Here is an 18292-nt window from a genome sequence, read left to right on the forward strand (position 1 = left end):
CACATACACATTTAAGCATGTGTGTATATGTAAGCCTTCTATAGCATTTTGCCCATCTCCTGTGATTCTTTCTACAGCCTTGTCATAGTTTAGAGCATCCCATTTTATGGGTCAGAGGGTAAACCGAAAAGCATCCTGATTGGCTAATGGCCTTGCCGTTCATTAGAGACAGAGTTGGAGCAATTAAACCCCTTTCCGGTTTTCCTCCTTTGTATAATTCTCTGGTAGGAGAGGGACATGCACTAGAACTTGGCTACCAAAGTCGTCCTGATTGGTAGGTAACCAAAGAAGAGATGTTTGTGGATGCAGTGTGACTTAAGTGCAGTTAAAAGTGAAAACCCTGTAGGGAAATTTCTCTTAGCTGACAATAGGTGTTGCCAGCAGTGCCCTGTATAGCCGCTTAGCAAACAGCAGGCTATCAGCGAGAGCCTCCTGGACTTTTCCTTAGGGAGCAGCGATTGCTTTGGCTGAATTCTGCTGCAGCGGTTTTCCTGGCAGCACAGCGTCTGTAGTCCGACAATTGGAGGAGGTAACCATTTTCTAATAACCACTCCAGGCTGTTGGCACCTAACTACCTGGCACTGTCTGTTCCGTGCAACTTGTAAAGTCAATCTGCTTGTCTGACTTTGCTGGGAAACCTGGTACTGCCAATGAAGCACTTTGCAACAGCTGGATCCAGCGTCTGCCCTGCAGGTGTTCAAGGCGGGAGGTGAGATCCGCTCAGACAACTGAAGAGCAGAGAGAGGATTGAGAGTGTTTCGCCTTTTGCAGCTTTTCTCTCTGTGTTTCCACAGTGCTTGAAATCCGGATGTGGTCCTGAGTGAAGGACTCCAGGAAACACTTGGATGTTCATTCTGTCTCATTCGTCTTCTTGAACCTCTCATAGATTGACTTCATCCTGTTTCGGAGTCTATAGCACCGTGTTCCACCCCACCCCCCCTTCCTGTGCACTCCTTCCTCTGGTTTGTGGGCTCTGCAATTGCTTCATCTTCCCCCTTTGAGGGACTCGCTGAGCTGAGGGTGACTGAGACTTTCTGTGCTTCAGCCCAGGCTTTCCTCTCCCAAAGGAACTCTTCCCAGTTTGTCTATAGCTCTCTCTTTTTACTCCTCTAGATAAGTGAGAGTCAGCTCCCTTTTCAAACTTGAGTTCCTAATGTTTCCATCCCCAAAGAGTTGTGCTTATAAAACGAACACAGAAATGTGTTAAACTTGGGATTGACTTGGTGACTTTTGCAAACCCCAGATAACTTCACCGTGTCGCTGTTGTGAAAGAACTTGCTTAACAATCTGTTAATTTGTCTGAACTTTCTCTAAGAACAATTATGTACAAAGCCTCTTAAAATTAATGCTCTGAATTTGAAGTTGGCAGCTGCCTACTAGGGCTCTGGAAGGCTCCTATATCCTGGAGATTATGTCTTCTTATGGCAAGCCTAGGTGTATATTATTTAAGGAGCCCATAATTCATGAGAGCCTGTGTTTGATCCCCAGCATAGACAAACAACACCCCACACCACATACATTTCCAGGAAGTTTTAGGGCGGCAGTTCTCTCCCTGTGGGTCACAACCTTGGAAAACACATATTTCCAATGGTCTTAGCAACTGAGACACCTCTAAGTAGCAAAATTGTGGTTTGAAGTAGTAACAAAGATAGGTTTATGGTTGGGGGTTCCTAAGACCATCAGAAAAATGTATTTTGATCACAGGTCGAGATCTTGCTGTTTGAGGAAGTTTTAAAGGAGAGCCTTAAAAATACTCTATTACTGTTAGTGGCCAGCAAGCCCTTCCCCCACTGAGGACAGTTTATAATAGTACCCACATTGAAACCTCCCAGGGATTTTATGTTTAGCTCATACATGACATCTGTCATCACCAGCCTTATGTAAGAGAGAGCATCGACCACTGTCGGAACCTTGTCTTGAATTAATTAAGATACTATGATTAGCCATTGACATTTCACTAGCCGTGTTTTGAAATAAGATCTGCTTTAGTCTGGGCTTAAGTGATGACTGTGGTTCTCCAAGCAAGGCAGGTTTTGGTAGCCGGAGACACAGAATCGCCTTACTCTTATTTCTGAATTTCTAATAAATTTGTACTTGTGACTTTAATAGGCTTACTGTTTCTTTCACTAAAACTTGAAGATTTTAATAGTTTCTCCTCCACACACAAAAAAACCCACAAACTTCAGAGTTACCTTATCAAGCACTCTTGAAATTATGAAGGCACAGACCATGTCTGACTCCCTGAGTCACTTCCTGTTTTGTTTTCAGAGCCCTCCATGTTCTCTAGAGCAGAATACCCATTTAGTGAGTGAAACAAAGGCATGGCATTAGAGACAGCCGCGTTTTCATGGCACTATAGGATGAACAAACACTAGTGATGCATCTGGGAGACTGAGGTAGGAGGATCATGGGAGATTAAGAGCAGCCTGGGCTACACAATGAATTCCTGAGCAGCCTCAACTATGTGTAAGGAAAAAAATCCATTAAAAACATATTTAACACTTCCTGAGAAGAGATTTGGTCTAGATTTTCAATTACTGAAGTATTGAGACCCCCCACCCCCACCCCGTGGGTGGATAGAGCTGAATCTTACAGGCAAGTTGAAGGCCCAGGCAGCCCGTCTAGACATCAGTCATGGTGCATGCTCTATGAAGAAGGCTGTCCTTTCATCCGAACACCTAGAATCTGGCCAATTTCCTGCTTTGTCTTTGGACATTAGTCAGCCTGCAAATCTCTCATTTGTTTATTTAGTCCAGTGCAGTGCCATGGAAACAATAACCATTGCGTTGGCCTGTGTTGGTGCTCGTGACAAGCAGTTATCTGCATTGGTTCCCCTCGCTGTGATTTTGTGAGTTAGGATTGCCACCCTTTCTTTCTTTCTTTCTTTCTTTCTTTCTTTCTTTCTTTCTTTCTTTCTTTCTTTCTTTCTTTCTCTCTCTCTCTCTCTCTCTCTCTCTCCCTCCCTCCCTCCCTCCCTCCCTCCCTCCTTCCTTCCTTCCTTCTTTCCTTCCTTTCTTTCTCACAGATGAGGAAACCGGGCTTAAGGAAATAAGTTCTCCAAGCTCACGCAGCTGCTACACGATGATCTTCCCCACGTAGATAACTGATGCCTCTCTGTGAATTTAGAGCACATGGCATCCAAGAGAGGCTTACTATGCACTAAAACAGATGTAGACGATCAACAGGCAGTGCCAAGCAGGTCACAGTCTCTCAGAGCTTGTCACAGTGTTAATGGTCTCTTCTGATTATAAACCTACTTGATGCTGGAAATTTCTTTTTATGATAACTCTGAGTTATTTTAAAAGAGGTATTCTTGCCTTTGTTTTATATGAAAAAAACCCCAAATTCAGAGAGGCTGAGATCCTGGTTTGGGATGATGTAAACAGCACGCAATGCAGCTGACGATGAAATCAAGGTTGGACCTTACTGAAAGCTTAACTCTTTACGCTCCCTGACTTCTTGCTGTGATTAAACTCAGATTTGTTATTTATCATATGCCGGCCACTTTTTCTTAAAAATATTTACTTGTTTTTATTGAGGCATAGTTGACAAAAATTCTAAATGTTTATTGATCCCAGTATGATGCTCTGGTATATGTATAACACTGTAAAATGGTTATATCAGGCTAATTTTTAGTCCATCACCTTACATATATATCAGTATTTTTTCGGGGGGGGCGGTCATGAGAACATTCCCATTCCACTCTTTTCAGTCTTCTCTAGTTCTGCTAACTGACTCCTGGGATCCAAGGTTCAGACTGGTGCAGTCTTTGTATTATAGGTTTATCGTTTAAAGTTCATTGATTACTGTTGCTGCTCCACCCACAAGACTCTTGCAACTTGCTTTCCTCATACCCAAGATCTTGGGAAAAGATTAGTTCAACGAGTCTTTAAATGGTTATTAGTTCATCTTCAGCTAAGGTATGTGGCAGTAAAGTTGCTCATGTCTCCCTGCTTTTGCTTCTTTTTTTTTTTTATTCCTCCTCCTATAGTTGTAAAGTGAGAGGGGCTCGAGAAAACACTATTTCCTGAGAATTCTCACCCTCTTACATTTCTAGAGGGCTAGGGAAATAGATGAGTAGTTTCTGAGAATTTGATGTGGCCTATCCCATGCTGATCATTAGAACTCTGAAATGATGAAAGATGTTGCCCTTTGAAGAAATCTTTGGATATTTGAGAATTATATGTTTTAGTTTGAGCCATTTAAAATCTGTACTGAACACTTACTGCATCCCATATACTTGAGCTCAGCACTGTAAAACAGTGTGACTGGGACACAAAGAATGAAGAGTATGTATACGTATATATGTACATATATCTCTATCCCAGATGACCTGATACATATGTATCATTATGGAATAAAACAATATAGTTTGGCACGCAGTGTTCTGTAGGATGTTATGAAGTGTGAGATCATTTTTCTTCGTGGAGTTGGGAGCTGCAATGTAGAATGGTAGACTTCTTGCTCTGTCTTGAAGGATGGATAGTATGGATGGGGAGATGAAGCTCCCAGGCAAAAGCATAGCAGGAGCAAACTGAGCAGTGAGATAATGGGGGACAGGCCTGGTGTCTCCAATCAAAGTCCAGGTAAAGAAATGGAGGGCTGAGGTTCTATGGTGAACAAGGAGACACATTAGTTCAGTTGACTAAACTTCCTGTCACCACCCCCTTCTGGCCCTCTGTCCTCGGTCTCTTTCTTGGCTTGTTTTTATTACCCTGATCTCCCTACCTGTGGGCTGATGCCAGCAACTCTGTTTTCCCAAGATGCTAGTCTTTCAAGACCTTTGAATAAATGCCCTCTGCACTCTAGTGACTGCCAAACCTTGAAGTAAATTTCTCCATGGTTTAATACGCGGAGAATGCACAACAAAGTCTCTGCTCAGTATCTTCCCTTTGAAGTTTAATTATCTGTGCCCAAATTGCCACTCCAGATGCTTCATTTCTCCATCTGTTGATGCCTGTTCTCCAACAACGCTCACCATCAAAGGTAGTCCTGTGGCTTATTTTCCCCAAACTAGGAGTTATTCTAAATTTTTGTATTTGTTCACATCCGTCTCAAATGATAAATTATTTTAATTCTACAACTACCTAACCCCAAATAGGTGGGTGCCTTTTTTATTATGAGGTTGTAATGGTTTCATGGATTATTTTGATAAAGATGGGAGTTCAACCAAAAGTATCTACTCAATTGAGAAATACTTTCAACTCTTCTCTAGAAGTTAACTTATACGTTGTCTAGAAGAGTCATGTATTCTTCTGGTTTCAGGTACGTGAGAGTTTGTTTTCTGCTACATTCCCAAATAGCCATTGCAGTCTCTTGCCTGTAGACAGCCAGGTACAGTATGTTAATTTTACAAGTACATATATATATATATTATTCAGTGGAAATTGCATTTTAAAAGTGCACACTTTTATCAAGATAATTTAAAGTCTTGAAACATGAGATAAAGATTGATACAAACTCTAGTACAAATGGCACTTTGGCTAGGCACACAAGACAAGACAAGAAGATATAGTTCTGGAAAGATGATGTCTTAGAGTTTCTATCGCTGTGCGGAAACACCATGACCAAAAGCAACTCGCGGAGGAAAGGGTTTATTTGGCTTATGCTTCCACACTGCTGGGCACCATCAACAACAGCACAGGGCAGGAACTCACACAGTGGTAACCTGGAGTCAGGGCTGACACAGTGACGTAGTGGAGGGCGCTGCGTACTGGTTTGCTCTCCGTGGCTTGCTCAGTCTGCTTTCTCATAGCAGCCAGGACCACCAACTCAAGGGCAGCACCACCCACAACCAGCTGAGCTTTTCTACACCCATCACTAGATAAGATGATGCCCTACAGACTTGCTTACAGCTGGATTTAGATTATGGAGGCAATTTCTCAAACGAGGTTCCTTCCTCCCAGAGAATTTAAACTTGTGCCAACTTGATGTAAAACTAGCCAGTGTAGGTGATTTAGTATATAAAATAGTTTAAATTTGTTTCGCCTCTCTGTAGGCCTCAAAATTTATACTAGGACTGGAGTTAGTGGGCTGAGCACTCAGTAGCAGCATGCTATTCCAGAGGACCTGGGTTTGGTTCCCAGCACCCACATCATGGCTCACCATCTCTAACTGCAGTTACAGAGGACTGGGGTCCTCTTCTGGCCTACGGGGGCACCATAGGGTACCATATGTGGTAGGTACACAGACACACATGCAGGTAAAACATCCATAAACATAAAACCATTTTAAAATAGTTATTTCTTATGTAATTCTCATGCAAGTTTCAAGGTATCTTTATTTTGATTGATGATGATAGAATTGTCACCCCTTGCGTTCACTTGTCCTTAGTACTCCCAGTGAACATCACCAATACAGAAGTGTCATCATTAAATTGATGTGAGTTCTAGGCCAGGCTGGGATACTTAGCAAAGCTGAGCGTGAGGAGAAGTGGGTAGGGAGTGCCCAGAGGGAGGCGGAGGAGAAGGAAGAGCGGGGAGAAAGATGCTTCAGAGAGAAATGTGAACTTAACAAGAAGACAGACGGAACCATTTCTGAAAATGACGCTCAGAAGGACTGTGTGTCTGTATTTCCTGATGGACTTTTCAGTGAGGCTGCTACATAAGCTAAGCTATAAACAGAGTGGTTGAGTTAGTCGGGATAAATCATGGTATGCTGTGGTTACAAACAGCCTCAGAAACCTAGTGCATAAAAACCAGAATCGCTCTTACTCAGGCACGTGTTCACACAGCATCCACACGGGCTCTGCTTGTTGAACTTCCTCCAGAACACAAGCTAATGAAACAGCTGTCTTTTGGTCACTCTAGCAACTTCGAAAACCAAAAGCTTTGAAGAGACTTGTATTATAATTTATATCTGATATGGAAGTTGTGGTAGTTTGAATGTAATTGGCCCCATAAGTTCGTAGGGAGTGGCACTATTAGGGGGTGTGGCCTTATTGGAGGAAGTGTGTCCCTGTGGGGATGGACTTTGAGGTCTCATATATGCTCAAGCCATGCCCAGTGTCTCAGACCACTTCCTGTTGCCTGCAGGTCAATATGTAGGATTGCCAGGTCCTTCTCCAGCACCATGTCTGCCTGGTTTCTCCTTATAGCAACAGAAATCCTAACTAAGACAGAGTGAAACACATTTCCTTATTTGTCTGATTTTATTCTTATTTTATGTATATGGATGTTTTATCTGCATGTATGTTTATCTGTGCACCACATGTGTGCAGTGCCTATAGAGGCCAGAGCCTTGAATTCTCACCCCTACAGTGTGGGTGCTGAGAACTGAACCCAGGTCCCATAGAAGTTCAGTAACTGCTTTTCACTGCAGAGCAATCTCTCTAGATCCTGAAACATGTTTTCATGTTACTGGTTAGTCAGAACTAGACTCAGCCCCAAACAAGGGTGGGTAAGATGAAAAGCCTTGGCAGTCAGCATGAATAAAGGCCAGCGAGAGATTGTGACTTCGAGTTCGCGGTTCCCTTCCAAGCTTCCCATTTCTAGAGCTCTGGAAAAACAACCCACTTGTCAATAAAGAACTGAATGAATTGGATTCAGTTTTCTTTAATTTTATGCTGTTTACAAGGAAGTGAGGGCTCATCACCATGAGTGCAAAAGTAAAGATCTTAGGGCTCTAATTCCAGGGATCTGACACTGTCTTCTGACTCAGGCACTAGGCACACACATGGTGTACATGCAAACACGCAGGCAAAACACTTCTTATACACATATAATACGTATGGGCGGGGGAGAGCTGGCCCTGAGATCATAAGGGCAGGAGAGCGGACCCTGTCCCCCACCAGCTGCAATACTCAGGAGAGCAGGTCCTGCCATCTCAAATGGGCAGCACAACAGAGCCAACCCCATTGGCATGGGTGAACCAGCCCTGGAGTTGTGAACATGGGAGAGCTGTCTGTATTGCCCATCTGTCATGTGGTGGCGTGTGTGGGGAGAGGTGCCTTCCCCTCTTGCCCATCAATGCCTGAGGCAGGTGGGAGAGCTGGCTCTGAGGTTGTAAGAGCAGGAGAGTTGTAGCACTCAGGAGAGTGCCACTTGTACCATGCCTGGGCAGCACAGGAGAGCTGATGCTGAAGGTGCAGGCATGAGAGATCCGAAGCTGAGGACATGAAAGCAGGACAACTGGCCTTGTCCCTTGCTCCTTGTTGCAAAGGGTTAACTTTTCAGGAAAATGCCGGGGAGCTCTGAGTTGGCCCACCCCAACACCTACCCCATCCGTGATCTGCCTGAGCATGTGAAGGGACCAGCCGTGGAGACCAAAATTGCTGGATCTCCACAACACAGGGCAACAGCAGGATAACCAAGAGGAGTTCTAGTGAGGGCCCTGCATCAACAGTGTAGCAAAACCCAGAGGCCTCGAGCCAGACCAATGACTCTCTGCAATGAACACTTGCAAATAAAGATGTATGGTTAATACAGGGTTTTCTGCATGACTCTGTGTGTGTTACCCTACAGCTTCGATGATGAGATTGAGTTGTTCCTTCTGTCTGTCTGTCTCTCTCTTTTACTTTTTTCTCTTAAATTTTATTTTATTTTAGGCAGGAGGTTGCAAGAGCAGAGGGTGTATACAAAGGGGGTGGGAAATGAATTGGATGGAGATGCATGACGTGAAAGACAAAGAATAAACAAAAAGAAAAAAATTGAGACTTGGTCTCACGTTGTCTAAGCTGAAAAAAATACATTGATAAAATGAAGATCTTTCAAAAGTTTATAGACTTTCTGGCCACTAACATGGATTATTTTTTCAAACTCATCTGGAATTACATTTATAGTGTTTAATCAAGTCTGTCAGTTCCAAAGATTTGTCTGTTAATACCATTCTGTCACTGGGTAAAGAGCAGTCCTGTGTTAAAAGGGTACTTGGAATAAAAATTTGTACAATGATATTTTTTGACGTTTTTTTCAAGGTTAGGTATGCCTATCTATTTAAATATGCACAAAATGTGTGACCGTGGTCATATCCCTCTAATGTCTTAGTTTTCTCTGTAAAAATGGGAAATAGTAACACCCACTTTTACTGTTGTGAAGACTGAGTTTGCTCAAGTATGTAAGACATTTAGTCCTCTGTAGACCTTTAGCAACTGCTCAAAAATGTTAGCTATTCTTAGGGCATCATTCGCATTATTTTGATCCTAGTATACTCAGCCTTCAAAGCGAAGCTCTTTGTTATGATCTGAATGTGAGACACCCCCCACGGACTCATGAATTTGGGCTCGGCCAACAGTGCTATTTTGGGAAATGGCAGCACTTTGGCAATCATTACTTCTGCTCCCTAGCACACTAAATTGTGAGAAGTGACCAACTCACATCCCCATTGGCACTGGCTAAGTTGTTAACTGTGCCTTTCCTGCCAGAATGGGTTGTATTCTGCAATAAACTGCTCCTCTCTTGAATTGTTTCTGTTAGGTATTTTTTTTTGTCACAGTGCTAACTAAAAAATAATTAATATACCGTACAAAAAGACTTTTGAAATAAGTGAAGATCAGCTCTTTACTAGGCAATGAATTTCAGAAGGATTCTTTGGGTCTTTGTATAAATTTTTAATCATATTGATTTGCTTTGTGTGTGTGCATGGTACATGAATGTGGGTACATCCATGTGAAGGCCAGAGGACAATTTTCAGGAGTCCATTTTCTCCCACCACCATGAGGTTGCTGGGCTCAAACTCAGATAGACGGGTTTGGGAGCACACACTTTTACCTACTAAGCAATCTCACCAGCTCTCTCTGCAGTCTTCAGCCTACATAAGTATTGAGTTAAACAGGCCTATGAAGGATTGTCTCTGGAAGGCCTGGTGTTTTTGTGTCCACTCTCTTCAGTTCTAAAGCCAGTCAAGTCACTGTCTCTATCATTCTCATACAATAAAATGCCTGGATCCTTATTCTCATAGAGGGTGAGTCTCTTTGTTTCTGGTGATTGAAAAGGAGGATCCTTAGGATGCCACTGAAGACATCATGTTCTTAAACATATCTTTGCTACCTGCAAGGGCCAGATTCTAACACCTCATTTCTGGTCACAGTTCATGTGGAAAGGAGTCAGTGATCTGTTTGAGTTAAATTTAGGCTGTTGTCATGTCTGGGTCTGCATGTGATGTCATCCTTTTTTTTTTTTTTTAAACACCTGGGCTGTGGGGCTGTAGCACATGGGACTGGGCACTAGATGAGAATGACATGTCCTTACATGGCTGTAGGGAGCCTTCCTGCCCACCTTTCCATGGCCATATTCTCATTTGTGTTTCTTAGTGGTGTCCTTGACCTAAAAAAACCTCCTGCAAATGAGGCAAAATTCTTTTTTTTTAAAATATAGGTTTGGAAGCAGATGGGACTCTAAATTGGCTTGGCCACTTACTAGTTGTACATTATGCAATCTCTTGACCTCTTTCAGCCTAGCTTCCTTATTTGAGCAGGTTGTTGTTCATTATTTGAACAGGGAAAAGGGATTGGACTTTAGAGAAGATTAGGAGATAATGTGGGTAGATATTGTTGGTGAATTGGGTGGGGCAAAGGGAGGGAGCAAGGATGACTACCAAGTTCCAGGTTTCTATCTCAAGGACTTGAACTTGGGTGGTGTTTTAGTGCAGGGGAGATAAGAGAAGGGGTGTGTGTGTGTGTGTGTGTGTGTGTGTGTGTGTGTGTGTGTGTGATACAGAGAGACAGAGGTGGAAAGGGGAAGACTAATTGTGGTTTGAGTTTTAAAAAGTTGCACGTATATACATGTGTGTTTTCATTTGTGTATGGGTACAAGTGAGTCATGGCATGTGTGTAACCAGAGGACAACCCTGAATACTGGTCCTTGCCTTCCTCCATGTTTGAGACAGAGCCTCTGCTGTTCACTGCTGTATAGACCGGCTTCCTGGCTGGTGATCTTTCAGAGATTTTTCTGTCTTTACCTTCTGACTCACTGTAGGAACATTGAAATTACAGATACCTTTCACCACGCCAGAGTTCTCATGCCTTCTGGGGATTTGAACTCAGGTCCTCATGGTTGTGTCCCAAGCACTCTCATTTCCCGAGCCTGATATGTGATTTTTGAGGTACTTTTTAGACAATGTGGAAATGTTGACTTGAAATTTTTATGATGCTTAGAGGTTTTCAGACCTTTCAAAGTCCTTTTATAAACAGAGTAATATAAGTGAGGCAAACCTCTGCAAATAAGGGAGCATTGGATGAGCCTTGAGAACATCTTTATTTACTGGTTTCAGGGGAATGGGGAAATTTGGAAAAAACATTTTTTTTTTTCGAGACAGGGTTTCTCTGTAGCTTTGGTGCCGGTCCCGGAACTAGCTCTTGTAGACCAGGCTGGCCTCGAACTCCTAGAGATCCGCCTACCTCTGCCTCCCGAGTGCTGGGGTTAAAGGCGTGCGCCACCACCGCCCGGCTGGAAAAAACATTTTTGTGTTATCATGAGCCTCTGACTTTCCTCTTCTTGAAACATCAGCTTTTGAAATGAAGAAGAAATTATGTTGTCTATGTAAAATAAGGTGACAAACCTTAGTAAGGTTCCTCGGTAGAGACAGCAGTGCATTTTTAGCCTACGGAAACCAACACTTACCCAGGGGAATAGAGAATAGAGTTAGCTAAGTAAAAAGATCGAGGGGAGTTCTTGAGGTCCCACAGTCAGACAGTGAATGTTTGTTCTGACAATTATCTGAATGGTTAATGTTGACTCCGGGTTCATCCATCTAGATTCCAAAATAGCATTGATCTTGCGGTGAGAGTTTGCTGTGTAAATGCCATATTGAGAAACATGAGTGGACTCGAGGGTGCTGGGGAGTGACTAGCTCAGATGTCCAGTGACTTGTAGTCTTGTTTAGGAGGTTGATAGACTCCAGAAATGAAACAGGACTCCATGAGTTTGGAGAGTGGGTGTGGTCATTCACAGTCAAGAGCACCGAAGAGAAGGGCTAGAGGATGGATAATTTGTACTTGTGATTTTGGGTGGAGAGTTATTCTTTATCATATTTGTCAATAATATTTTTTGAGATTATGAATATAATTACATCATTCCTCTCTTTCCCCTTTCTCCTGCCCAACCTTCCCACATATCCTGCCTTGCTTTCTTTGAAATTGATGGCCTCTGTTTTTAAAATTGTTGTTAGACAACCATGTTGAGACTTCATGGCTGTAGCTTTTGACTTTCCAGAAGACAAACTCTTACAGCAAATTTCCTATTCTTCTGGTTCTTAGAATATTTCTACTCTGTCTTTTGAAATTATCACCTGAGCCTTAGGCGTAGGAGTTGTAGATCTATCAGTTGGGACGGGTGACGCTACTTTCGGTAAGGAAAAACTCTGTGCTCTCTCCCTGACTGTGTGAGGGCACATAAATACCAAAGACTCAAGCTGCTACACCCAGGTGCAGCTATTTCAAGAGAGCAATCAAAGTGGAAGGATAGAGTTGAGGACAGGGGAAGTAACTTGGCTTTCTTCTGGTGAATGAACATTCCAGAAATGTGAGATTTAATTGGGTTAGATGACCACAAATATCGCTAAGATGGAATGAGTCATTTGGTGATACAAACACCCGAGGATTGGAGGCGGCAGCCTTCCAAACAAACCTGTATGGGCTCCTTGTGATGCAGACCTCCGTGCAGAGCAGAGGGGCCAGCTCAGCTGTTCCTGGAGTGGAAAGGTATTTTCATTTATCATCTCATAATAAGCCTGGAAGGTGGGCACAGCAGTAATAATAGGATATCTACTATGCTTCTACCCTTGGAGCTATAGAGACTCAATACAGTCATTTGTGCAAAAGTTCTTTTAACAAGCTTAAGTGGCTACACATGCAGGCTCTATTGTTACTCATGCCTTTGAAGCACTTCTCTTTGAGTTTTTCAGGGTATCGAAATATGTTCTCCAAAGCAATTAGGGCTTCCCTTTAACAAAGCCAAGGCTGGCACCTGGGTAGATGATCTATGTGGATTTTGAAGTTTGATGTGGACTGGCATTTTTCCCTGGAGTTGAACACCTCGTTCTGAAGCTTCTCGGGGTCAAAACTTCATGTCTTTGCCTGTCTGCTACAAAGTCCACACTGGCATCCAGGACACCCACCAGGTTCCCCTTTCCAGCCCCAAGGACACCTGTAGTTGTTGTTTGCTTTATAGAGTGAGCTGAACGGCAGCCCCAAGCAGTTTGCCAGCGTGGCCGCGTTTTCCGGGTTTCCCTGGTGCGTCAAGAGGAAAGTATCCACTGGACTCTGGGAATGGAATTCTACATCGTCGAAAGTGTTTTCAGATTTTCCTAAAGCGAGGCAAATTTGACCCTATCGAAGGAATGTCCCTTTACCAGTGCCCCCGACCATGCTTAAGCCTTAGATGTTAAATGTTCTTGGGAAGGGAATAGAAGCTTCAGTGGTGGGGTGAATGGTGACTTCCCCTTCCCCCTTCTCCAGCAATTTCACTAGCTCCATCAATTTTTCTGTTGTCGCCTGTTGCTCGTGTTTTCCTTTCAAGGCTTGGGACATATGTAGAGAACATATTCGTTGGATTCATTGGGCATACACCATATGAATTGTTTAGTACAGCACACCTCATCAGCTGTTACTACGAGAACATTTTTATTTAATGGAGAGATTAAAACCTATGTGGTATGCTCACTTATTTCACTAGATTTATAACATTTCATGGTGCATATACCTTCTCCTCAGTGTTTTTACTCCCCGTGTCTTTATTCTGGACATAAGGAACACTTTTTGGCTCCAGGTAGAAACTCTGCCCCAGGAGGATGCCACGGGCACAGAAGTTCTTTGACCTCTCAGCGACTTTGTTTGAGGCTCTTCTCGTGGTGCCCTCCACCCCTCTGGCTCCTACAAAGCTAGCTTTGTATCAAGGAGTTATGAACCGCAACATTTTGAGTGATAAGAGCGCTGAATAAAAAAAATAAAAAGACTGTGATTTGGAAAGCGAGCACAGGGAGGTACCTGGAAGGGTTGGAGAGAGAAAAAGGAAGGGGTTCATGATGTAATAAGATTTAATCTCAAAAAAAAAAAATTCTTAAAAGTGCCCAAAGTAAACATATTTCAACAATCATTCTTAGCTCAACTGTGGGTGTTGCTTGCAGTTACTCTCGCAGTCAGAGACTAGCATTTTTTTTTTTTAGTCAAACAAAACAAATCTAGATTGTTTCATTTCTTATCCAGGGGCCTGGGCTTAATCATTTTCATCTTGGGACTCAGTGCTGTGGCCAAGGTGATGTGGTTAGAAGGAGGGTGTCATAGCAAACAGTGAAGCTTCAGAACGTGCGAGCAAAAGTGAGTCATAGAAACAGCCATCTCAGTTTCCCCCTCCTAATCAAGCTCCAAAGTGTGTTGCTGATCTAAAAGGAAAACAAAAGAGATGAGCGCTGACAAGCAATGGAGAGAGCTTGAGATGTGAAGGTAACGGAGACGATCTCTCCTAATGGATGCAGCTCACAGCCAACTCAGTAGGTCTATCGGGACCTATTGACTGCATCCCTCTTGGAAGGGACAGAAAGAGTCCCAATTATCTCAGTATTTCCAAAACATACATATTTCTTTAGAATTGGTAACGGACCTGAGAAAGGAAACACTGAACAAAGGACTCCTGCAGGAATAAGAAAGACGCCATAATGGGAGGCGATGTAACTACTATCAGGAGCTGTATCTGTAGGGGAGCTGTGATCGGAAAGAGAAACAACATTTGACTAGGTCTCCAGCTGGGGTACCAACAAGGCGGTGGGAGACTTTGCTTGGCAGACAAGACAACGCAGACTGTGATGGTGAGTCTTGACTGCCGATTTGAGTGGACCGAGGAAGGCCTGCCTAGGAGGTTATAAAAGCACACTTCCGGGTGTGCCAGGAAAGGCATTTCCAGAGACAGCTAAGGTAGAAGGGAAGCCGGAAGAGAACAAAAGGAAGAGAAAGAGGAAGCCAGCAAGCATTTGGAGGCTTGATTTTTCCGGAGCACTCTTTTGGTACTGCCTCCACCCCCCACGGACAGCCGATATTAGTTTCCTCAGCTTTTCAATGAAGATCCACGATGATGACTTCCCAGGATTTCCAGGTCTCCGGTTTTGATCAGACAGTGGCTTCATCCCTGATCCCTCCTTCCAAGGCTTCCATCTTGGAGTGAACTACTATGGGTCCTTGGTATGCTAGTGGTCATTGTGCGAGTATTTAGCAATGGGACTATTAAAGCCAAGCTAATCAATCCTATTTCACACGCATATGTATATTCTTTCTAGAGAACTCTGAGTAATACATGTACAAAGCTTTGGTTTGAGAGCACACAGCCACTAAAGCATTCTAAGAGTGTACTTCTTCCATAGCTGCAAAGTAAGCGCATTATTCTTTAGAGACCCGTGCTGAGCTTTCCTCTAGAGGCATAACCACTAGTTTCTTTGTGGTTTTGCAATGGTAATAACAGAGTTACAGTACTGGATGGGATCTTATAGTAAGTGAGGACACATTATTTCTGAATTTGTTTCCTCAAATCATAAATAATCAATCAAATAAAATACCATCAGACTTGGAATTTTTATTACTTTAATTTAACAAAATACCTGTGGGTGGGCAACATAATAATGAAAAGAGATTTACTTTGACTCCTAGCTCTGAAGGTCCAAGATCAGGAGGCTTCCTCTGAAATGGCCTTCCTGCTGCAAGAGTTCTAAGGTGGGCCAAGGCATTGTTTGACAAGAGTCAGGGAATGTGTGTGTGTGTGTGTGTGTGTGTGTGTGTGTGTGTGTGTGTGTGTGAGAGAGAGAGAGAGATTGTGTGTGTGACTGTGTGGCTGTGTGTGTGAGAGTGTGTATTTGAGTGTGTGTGAGTCTGTGTGTGTGTGTGTGTGTGTGTGAGAGAGAGAGAGAGAGAGAGAGAGAGAGAGAGAGAGAGAGAGAGAGAGAGAGATTGTATGTGTGACTGTGTGGCTGTGTGTGTGAGAGTGTGTATTTGAGTTTGTGTGTGAGTGTGAGTCTGTGTGTGTATGTGTGTGTGTGAAAGTGTGAGTGAGTATATGTGTGTGTGAGAGTGTGTGTGTGTGTGATTGTGTATGTGAGTGTGTGTGATTATTTTCTCTAGTCTCTCTCCCTTCTATAAAGCCATCAGGTTTTACTCATGAAGGCTTTACCCAAAGACCTTATTTAGTCCTGTCCTGTTCCAAAGTTTCTACCCTCTAAGTATGCCACAATAGGGATTAAGTTTTAATACATGCACCTTTGGGGGCACATTCAAACCACCTCCGAACCACAGTAGGAAGTGTCTTCTACTGAGGCTGATGGTCCTAGTCAAGATTGGCAGTGACATGGTGGACAGGTCACTAAATGGCCTGTAAGGTGGACTCTAGTATGGAGTGGCCACAGCCAGGTCAGAAGCACAGCTGGTTAGGATACAGTGACTTCATTCCAGGAGCCCGTGTTTTAGGAGATCCTGTGGGTAAGTTGATGTCATCAGACGCCCACCACTGAAACCAAAGCAAGGGCAGTGAAGTGTTCTTTCTCCTCGTTACTCATTACCTTTCTTTTCCATTTTGGGCCATTTAGACTCTACAATGAAGTAAGAGACACGTGGGGTGTGTGAAGTGGTAACCCCCACCTTGGCCCCTGTCCTGCAGCGCCGTTTCTCCCCCTGCTCTCCCTGGCAGAATAGCCTCTGAGAAATCTCTGGGGAGTGGAGGAATAAGAAGGAATATTATGATTACATATATATTTCTTGAAGCACACAGCATTTTCTTTTCAGCCAAATTGCCCCTTCTGGGTAGGGAATACCTTTTAGTGGGACAAATTACACGCTCAACAAAACCCCATTGACTGTATAAAATCCACCCTGGTTTTCTCATCAGAGACCTCCTAGGACAGTGATTGTCTGAGATACATATTGTCATATGTAATATGTGGATAATCGGAAACACTGCTGTGGTGTTCTCGTGCCTCAGGTTCAATGCTGATGGATTCTTAATTACTTTATGAAAACCAAATAAACAGTCTTTATTTTTTTGAGAATTCCATATATGAATACTACATTGGCCTCATTTCCCTTTCCCTTCTCACTCTTTCTTAACTTCATGGCCTCATGTTATTTATTAATTTTACACACATACATGTATATTTATAAATATAACTAGCTGAATACATTTAATGTTGCTCACTAGCCTATGTGTTTAGTTAGGGCTCTCCACCTTGGGATTGGATAATCTACCCAGGGGCCTTGTCCCTTGGGGAGACTACTTCTCCCTCTTTAAGCATTCACAATTAATTGCCTGTAGCTCTTGATCTAGGAATGGCACCTTGTGAGATTTCCCATGTCACTGTTGGTATTTCAGTGTTGCTGCTTCTGGGTAGGGGGTACCTTTTAGTGGGACAAATTACGCGCTCAACAAAACCCCATTCACTGTATAAAATCCACCCTAGTTTTCTCATCAGAGAGAATATCACTTGTCATTTTCAAGTCCTCTTTGGACAGGAGTACTGTTGAGATTTCACAGGTGCAGCTTTTCGGTCTTACGTATCCCACAGCAGATGTCCTGATATTCTGGCCCTTCCAGTCCTTCCACCCCCTCTGCCACAATGTTGTAGATGTACCAGCTGGGAACGGGAACCACTCAGTCAGTTGTTCTCTGTGTTTTGACCAGTTGTTGCTCTACGTCTACTGCTAAAAGAGGCGTCTTTGGTGATGTGTGAGAAATGCACTCTTATCTGCAGGTATAAGAATGAGTACTTCAAACACAGAAATGGTGCTGGCTGAGGAAGGTGGCAGTCATAGGTTTTTCTGTGGCTCCAAGGCCTCACCAGCCATCCACAGTTGTGTCGGTTACAGTGCCAGGCATGAGGTCCTTCTATGGAGATGGCCATTTGTCGTCCCCAGTGTTTAAGTGCTACCATTGCACTTTTTGGGATAGCTTGTCATTGTGGCCATTGTTTTGGTTTGTAACTGTTACAGCTGGATAGGAGTATTGATTGCTTTTTTTTTTTTAAACCAGAAAGTACAGTGAAAGCTAGTGGTCAGTGGGGCAGCTTCCAGGTCATGTCTCGCTCTGTTTCTTCAAGCCCTGTGCCTGAAACATGAGGTGCCTTCAGCAGTAGGCTTTACTTCCATTGTGTGGAATGCAACCTAGGGAAGTGACAGTAGCCTATATGACTTTGGGAGTTCCTTACATGCCCTGACCAACAACTGTAAAGGAGGATTCCCATGCCTGGTGCTGGGACTTTTGTTAGGAAGTCTATGCTTGTTTTTGTGGGGCGTGTCATCCCAACTGGTATAACTTCAATTAAATTTTATATGTACATGTATGCACATACTCATATATATTGTAGGTTATTTCCATTACACATAAAG

At 43.2% G+C, this 18292-nt stretch overlaps 1 long non-coding RNA gene across 2 annotated transcripts in view; it reads left to right on the forward strand.

Annotated features, from left to right (window-relative positions):
* The first annotated feature begins 415 nt into the window (after positions 1-415).
* LOC142833855 (uncharacterized) overlaps positions 416-18292 on the forward strand; it is a 64532-nt gene continuing 46655 nt past the window's right edge. The window contains exon 1 of one of the 2 annotated variants that reach the window (XR_012907454.1): positions 416-529. This is a non-coding gene — a long non-coding RNA (uncharacterized LOC142833855). Of the gene's footprint in view, positions 710-18292 lie in introns of both variants that reach the window. The other variant, XR_012907456.1, reaches the window with a different exon arrangement.

This window comes from Microtus pennsylvanicus, chromosome 13 (assembly GCF_037038515.1).
Source record: "Microtus pennsylvanicus isolate mMicPen1 chromosome 13, mMicPen1.hap1, whole genome shotgun sequence".
Taxonomy (NCBI): domain Eukaryota; kingdom Metazoa; phylum Chordata; class Mammalia; order Rodentia; family Cricetidae; genus Microtus; species Microtus pennsylvanicus.